This window comes from Tupaia chinensis, unplaced genomic scaffold (genome assembly GCF_000334495.1).
Source record: "Tupaia chinensis unplaced genomic scaffold, TupChi_1.0 Scaffold139733_1, whole genome shotgun sequence".
NCBI classification, from domain to species: domain Eukaryota; kingdom Metazoa; phylum Chordata; class Mammalia; order Scandentia; family Tupaiidae; genus Tupaia; species Tupaia belangeri.
The window spans coordinates 1,104,952-1,112,917 of record NW_006199613.1 but is presented as its reverse complement, the minus strand read 5'-3'; positions in this window follow the sequence as shown (position 1 = coordinate 1,112,917).

Genomic DNA, 7,966 nt, shown 5'->3' with positions numbered 1-7,966 from the left:
GAGAAGCTGAGACAAGGCTCGTACCTGTCGTTGCAGGCGGACGAAGCGCCATCTGAGCCCCACCCGTGGAGATCCGGGCTAACTGGAAGTTCCGGAGCACGGCTGCCCCATGGTCTGGCGCATCCCGGGAAAGGTGGGAGGGTGGCAAGGCCTCCCAGCCTCGTCCGGCCCCAGCAGTACGCAGCAGAGGTCGTTCTTCCTGAACACACTCCCGAAACCTGCACGCCTCTCCGGCTTTAACACCGTCTTGTCCTCACTCTTCTTGTCTAGGGCTTAACTCATTCAAGACACGACACGCTCGTACCTCCGAGGTGGACCACTCCTCTGCAGGGTTCAGGCTGGAGCCAGGCAGGCCGCGAGTTCCCGGGCGGCTCTCTCGGAAGCTGTCAGATGCGTCAGCATGACCGTGTCCTCCCCGTGCTCACGTTTGGCAGCACTGAGACGGGAGTCCCCACGTGCCTCCTGGCTGCTCAACAGTGCGCGTCCTACAGCTGCTCTCCACCAGCGTCCCTGTGCGTTCCCTGCCCCTTCCCTCAGAAGCCAGGCTCCCCCTCCCTGAGCTCGCCCTGGGCCCCGTCCACTCCCTGCACTTGCTGAGCTGCCCTCACGCAAGCGCGTCTCAGGGTGGCCTGTCTTCTGTGCTGTGAGTTTGCCACGGAAACATGAAACTAACACTCATGAGCAAAACCAAACCCCACGTCGGAGCACTGGACTTCCACGAATGCTCGGAGGCTGTACCGAGACCTCGTTAGCCAGCCTTGCGTGACCCACGGTGGCTGCTTTCAGTCACTTCAGATCCAGCTTCAGAAGCGGAAGGGCTTTAGAACGAGGCTCCCGTTCAGCTCTGCTGTTGGGACTGCACGCAGTAGGGTATTCTCTCTTTCCTTTAGAATAGCTGTTTCTTATTCTCAGTTTAGGGAAGGTCTCTGGCCAGCAGATAGTGTAGTGGTTCCATTGCTGGACTCTCACACAGCCAACTATGGTTCAAGACCTGGACCCGGCGGCTTGAAATTCACACCAGGTACGTGTGTGTGACCAAGAATGGAGGAGAGGAGATTGAGCATGGCCGTCCTCCTGGGGGTGATTTCTCATTTTCCCTCTCACTGTCTCTGTCTCTCTCTCTGACAAGTGCATGTGCCCTAAGGCAAAAACTTCTACAAAATAATAATAAGAAGAATAAGAAAAGTCTGTCTCAGCTTTGTAACTTAGTACCGGTGGCACCATTGAGCACTTTTGGTGGTTCCAGCCAAAAGGCCCCTGTGTGAGTTTAAGCCCCCAGGTCCGGAACTCGAACCGCGGTCGACACCGTGGGAGTCCAGCAACGTTACCATTACTCCATCTGCTGGTCCCTGACTTTACTATTCTTTATAATATGTGTATACATTCCATGTATGTAAATTATATCACATTTGAAGTTTTAGGTATAACACATTCAGCAATTGACATTTTGTTTTGATTTAAGACTAAGTAGGCCAGAGGGCGCAGAGTGGTTGGGGCAGCCGGGCCCCACGTGGTGGCCCAGATCCAGGGTTGCCAAACACTCCAGGCATGTGCGGGTGTGCCCGGACTCTCCAGAGGAGGGTGGGGAGGCAGGCAGCAGCCAGGCGTTCAGTGGTAGGGTGGCCCTCCTGGTCTGCCCTGTTCTCCTCTCAGCACTGAAAGCCCACATCCCAGGGACCGTGCGCCCAGGTGAACTGGGGTGCGTGTCCCCATCCTGTAGGCACCTCAGCGGTGACCGAGGTGCCTGAGCCGGGCTGCAAAGGCTGGGACAGCAATGACAACGCCGTGGGGACAGAGAGCTGCCGGGGTGGGTGGTGCCACTGCAGCAGGGAGTCTTCCAGCCTCGTGGCAGACCAAGGCGGCGGCCGGCAGGACCCCAGGAGCGGCGTTCGTGGGTTTCCTGGGGGCCGTGTGCACCCTTAGCCACCCGCCCCTGCTCTGGGCCCCGGGCAGAGTTAGCTGTCCTCCCCGACTCCACACAGGGCTTTCGGGGCTGGTCTTCATTCCTCCATGCATCACCCCGACTGACCTTCATTGTTCACATCGCATGCCAAAAAAAAAAAAAAAAAAAACTAAAGCCCCCCACGTCTTTAAAAAATTTAGGGCTTTTTTGTTTTTAACGTGCCAGGCAACAGAACACACGGGGAGCTTCCCGTCCTGGTGGCAGACCAAGGCGGCGGCCGGCAGGACCCCAGGAGCGGCGTTCGTGGGTTTCCTGGGGGCCGTGTGCACCCTTAGCCACCCGCCCCTGCTCTGGGCCCCGGGCAGAGTTAGCTGTCCTCCCCGACTCCACACAGGGCTTTCGGGGCTGGTCTTCATTCCTCCATGCATCACCCCGACTGACCTTCATTGTTCACATCGCATGCAAAAAAAAAAAAAAAAAAAAACTAAAGCTCCTCAGGTCTTAAAAAAATTCAGGGCTTTTTTGTTTTTAACGTGCCAGGCAACAGAACACACCCTAAAGTTTTGCTGAGAGTGAAGAGCCAGGGGCTGGAGGGACTGGGAGCGAGCCCCGAGGGCCGCGGGCTGAGTGCTGTCGGCAGCCCTCGGCTGGTCAAGGTGAGCCGTAGTCTTGACTCCTGAGGGGCCGGGAGGCAGGGCAGCTAGTTCAGAGTCCTCACTGCAGCGGCGTGAGCGGTTACCATGAACCGGCTGGGAGCTGCCGCGTCCTGAGCCAGGCTGCTCAGAGCAGGGCTCCCGGCCCTCTGTAGCCAGTGGCCAGCTCTGCCCGCTGGGCAGAAGGTCTCTTGGAGCCAGACCTCACTGCTCTGCCCCGGGCCGGACCTGCCCCCATGAAGTCGTTTTAATCCCGCCTTGCTCCGTCCCCTGGGCTGTGCCCACAGCAGCCCTCCCTGTCCTCCAGCACAAAAGCCACCAGCAGTTCGTTTCTAGCTCAGGTCTGGTGCTCGGCCGTGTTCATGTTCTCTTCCCGTTGTGAAAACTGCTGAGGGTGTGCTCTTCCATCTCCAACTGGCTGTGTCCCTCCCTCCCTGGCCTGCCTTTAGCCAGGCCTCACGGCTGGATCTGTCCCCAGCCCAGGGGGACGCCAGCTTCAGCCCCAGGTCCTGTTCTATCCCTCCTAGTCGTGAGCAGTCACAGTTGCTGTGCTCGCCCCGGCCCGGGCCCCGCTCCAGGTCCCTGAACCCCGGCCCGTCTGCATTCACCTGATGTCCACTTTTCAGTTTCTGTCTTTAAACATAGGCCCCCTTTAAAAAACAAACAAAACCGAGCACAAAACAAAACCACAGAAAACACGGACACAGGCAAATAGAACTTTGTGCCTCCCTGTCACTGACCGGCCTCCCGGGCACCGTGGCCGCGTTGCCTAACTGCATGTGGGGGAGGCTGCGCCATCTCGTTCGCTGGGTCACTGGCTTCTGTGCAGTGGGTGGGTCTAGAGGCGTGAGAGGAAAAGGGGGCTTGTCTTTCCCTTGCATAGTGTACCCCCAATCCAGGAGTTCATGGGAATGCCCGCCCCGTGAGGCCCATGGCCGGCCCGGCCACTGCTGAGTCACCCTCCCCCAATGGTGCTCCCTGTGGGGTCCCACGTGGCACCAAGGGACCCTGGGACTGGACTTTGGCACAGCTGGCTTGCTGCCCGGCCCCTCCCCAATGTCATGCTTTCCTGGCCTAAGCCTCCTCCACGGTTGTTACTGGGGCCCTGGGTAATGGACGCCCCGCCCGAGGAAGGAGGCTGAGCAGGCGGGTGCTTTTCCTGCCTTAGCTAACTTCAGACGTCAAGATTGTCCTCGAGTTTCTGCCAACAGGGCAGAGGACAGGGCAATCTCTGATCCTAGCAGCGGGTCCCACGGTAAGGAGGCTGTGCCCCAAACGCCACCAAAGGTGGCCAGAAAGTCGGGGCCTTTATTCTTTAGGTTTCTGCCGCATGGCGTGTTCACTCACCCGAGAGAGAGATGGAAAGTGAGAAATCACCCCCCAGGGAGAGGGCCACACTGCAACCCCCTTTTCTTCTTTGTCCTCTTAGGATTCGGGGCACGCATGCATAAGCACCCAGAGTGGTTTTCAAGCCACCAGGTCTGGGACTTGAACCGTGGAGTCAGTCATGTGGGATCCAGCATCTTGACCAGCACACCACCTCCTGGCCAGTCAGGGCCTGTTTCGAAGCTGGTGTTTACTGAGCTAATCTCAACACGTTAGACCACATTGGAAACGTCAGGAGTGAGTGCTCCTTGTCCAGTGGCTGCTTACCCAGGTGGCAATGGAAGATAAACCCAGAGGACTTTGGTCAGGCGACCTGAGGGCTCAATCAAAACGCATAGTATCAATATGAGAAAACACAGGACGTCCCGTGGGGCCAGGTGGGGTGGCCAGTGCCCGCCATCCCAGCTCCTGAGGGGGCGGAGCAGGAGGGTGGGCGTTCAAGGCCGCCTGGGCCACATTGCTCAGGACGGAATGGGGGAGGAGAGCCGTGCACGCAGAGCCCCGTGCATGCCCACTGACTGCCCTGCTCTCCTCCTGGCTCCTGTCAGAGATCCCGGGCCCAAGGCAGAGCCGTGACGGGGCGGAGTCGGATCTGATGGCGCCCTCTGTCTCCTCGGTCCCTGTCCTCGGTCTTGCTGCTGCTTTGCACCTGCACGCGGTCTCAGCTGGGTCTGCTTCTGCCTCCTGGGTGGCTCCAGGCGTGCACGGCCTCTCCCGGGAGTACGGCCACACTGGGGGCGTTTTGCCTGATGCAGCGCCAAGTTGCAGGTTACAGAGCAGCTCGGGCGACTCAGGCCGCCTGTCGCCCAGAGCCTGCCCATCACTTCCTCCTTCACCTGCACTGTGTATGCGTGCACGTGTACGTGTGTGGATGCGGATGTGTGTTCATGTGTGCACACGTGCACGTGTATGTGTGAGCAGGCATGTGCGCACCCATGCATGTGCGTGTACACATGGGTGTGCGTGTGCACATGTGCATGTGAATGTTCATGTGGATGTGTATGCATGTATATCTGTGCGTGTGTGGGTGTGCCCACACACATGTGCAAGTGTATATGCATGTGTGCACCCACATGTGCATTTGTGCATGCATATGTGTGTCCAGGTGTGTGTGCATGTATGTGCATGCATGTGAGTGTATGTGTTGTAGAGAGCATGCCGCTCCAGCACCACATAGTCCCATGTGTATTTTCTTGGAACTAATAATTCCATTTAATAACTACAGTCCAATGAGCTAAACTAGGAAATTAAATCTTAATATAATATTAAATTTATAGCCCATAATAAATTTTATAAATGATCTAATAATAGTCTTTAAACCTTTCCCCCATGCCAGGGCCCAATTCAGTAAGACTATATTTAGTCAGCAGGTCTCTTTAGGTTTTTTTTCTTTATTTTTTTCAAAGAATCATTTATTTATTTATTTATTTACTAGTATTCAATTTGAGCAGAGAGACAGAAAGAGAGAGAAAGAGAGAGAGAGAGAGAGAGAGAGAGAGAGAAAGCAAGCCGCCAGGTCTAGGACTCAAACTGCAGTTGGCCATATGGGAGTCCAGCACCTTGACCACCAACCACGCCACCTGCCAGTCCCAAGTTTTCTCCTTCTTTTTGAAAAACTTTGCCAGAGGGTCGGGCCAGGTGGAGGCACAGAGGTACTACTGCCACTGGGCCCCATGGGAAAGGTCCCAGGTTTATGGCCTGGCCTCCGGGCGTGCCAGGTGGACGGTGGCAGGACGACCCTGATGGTGTGCCTCTCTGGCTCACTGGGGAGAGACTGAGAGACAGAGACAGAGAGAGAGAGCAACCTTTGTGGGAGACGGCCACACTGCGGTCCCTTCCCCTCCATCTCTCCCTCTTTTTTGGGATTTCGGGCATGCCCACACATGTGTGTGGAGCGTTTCTCAAACCACCAGGTCCAGGACTCGAACTGCACAGTCAACCCTATGGGATTCAGACCCTTAACTGCCATGCTGCCACTGGCCCTCTGCAGTCGTCTTGCAACTGTTCAGTTCTTTGTCGGTATGTTTATGACTTTTATTTTTTTAATTACCAGGTGCTTTCCGGGGAGAGAGGAAGACAGGGAGAGGAGAGAAGGGCAAGCACCCTCCAGTGGATGTGGTTGCAGGTAGCCCTCCTCACTTCTCGGTGCCGGCAGGACTGGGGGCGTGCCCACGCCTGGGCCAGTGTCATTTCCAAGCCACCAGGCCTGGGCCCTGAGCTCTGCAGGGAGTCACGTGGGACCCAGCTCACTTGCCCTCTAGGCTCTAGGCTGGCCCCTTTGGTCCTAGCAGTTCGAAGAGCCCAGGCCGCAGCCCCCAACAGCTGTGCATGTCCCGGGAGGTCCCTCCAGCCCCGCGCCTCAGTTTCCCGACCCACAGTGGGTGCCGTGAGCAGCCAACTCAGGGTTGTGAGAGGGCTAACTACTGGTCGTTGGAAAAGTCATGATCCATTTTGCTTAGAAACGGAAAAATATGCCGACTTTCTGAAGACCTAATCATATACCAAGCTTTAGAACGGTCCCGGCACATGCTAACGCGCAGCGAATTCTGGACGAGGAGGTCGCCGTCCTCGGGATGGTCCCGGGTAGTGGTGGTGTGCTGGGGCGGGCAGCGAGCACGTGGAACACTTCACACCACACGGCCCCACACCCAGCGCCCTTCTGAACGCGGGAAGGCGGCGGGGACTGAAGACAGGACCGCCAGCTGGACCATCACGACCAGGACGCTTGCTGCCAGACCAAGAGCACGTGCCATTTCCATGCCATTTCCACCCACTGTAACTACGGGAAGAACCAAACTTAAAGCCGAGGACCCTAAACTTAAAGGTGGCGCAATGTCTGTATTACCAAATGTTTAAAGATAAACTCGAGGGCCAGAAGTCAGTGTGTCCGCCATGACCTGTGAGCAGCCCGGTATTTTACTAAGCAGTACACGTATTACTCAATATGGCACTCTTCCACGTAGCCTCTTAAAGATGCAGAGCGTCTCAAAATTCTTACTGATCTGGCCAGACCGCTCCGGGCAGCGCGTTGCTGCAGCTGTGCCAGGTCGGCCTGGCAGGGTCCCAGGGAGGACAGCTTCTAGTCACATGCCTCCCCCTCTAAGTTGTTTTTCTCTGGAAAAGGAGATCAACACCCATCTGTACTGAGATAAAGTCTCTGAGTGTTTCTTCTGTTTTAGTTTTAGAGGGAGATTTTTGCTGTAGGGTGTGTGCGCTCACCCAACAGAGACAGAGAGACAGAAATCACCCCCCAGAGGGGATGGACGGGCCACAACCTGTCCTCTTCCAGTCCCCAATCCAGGTCTCAGACTGACAGGCACACTTGCTTGGCGTGCGTTTTAACTGCTGGGACCGGGACTTGAACTGTGGTCGGCTATGTAGGTGTCCAGTAGCTAACCACTACACCATCTGCTGGTCCCTGTTTCTTCTTTTTTTTTTAAAAAGGTTAAGGTGCTGAACTGTTACATGGCTGATCACGGTTCAAGTCCTGGACGAGGCAGGTTGCTTTCTCACTTTGGTGAGCTCACATACCCTATAGCAAATTAAAATAATAATAATTTAAAAAATTTAAAAGTTTATCTTTTCCACACGGGGTGTGAACCCCCAGAAAGGAGTCTTCGTTGCGATCAGGCCCAGACCGCAGCGCGGCAGCTCTGTTCGCGGGACGGCCTCGCAGAGGGCTGGGTCTTCCCGCCAAGCCACTGCCTGCCCCCCCCCCCTCCCCCGCTCAGAGTGAGTACACAAAGCCATTAGTACCCTAGCCTACTAATGCTTTGAGTAAGTTAAGAATGAAAAGGGGCGACAGGTGCTGGGCAGAACGGTAATTTCCGCACTAGGGTACGGGAAAATTCTGTACCGAGCAGCAAGCCCAGGATTTCTGATTCTCCAGCGCTGAGAAAGCACGGAGTCCGAAGCCACGCAGCCAGGGCTAAGCCCTTCCCTGCAAAACCGCCCGCCGCCAGCCGGGCGAGCCCGGGAGCCAGAGCGGCCGCAGCGCCGTGCAGGGGTGCCGGGGGGGTGTGTG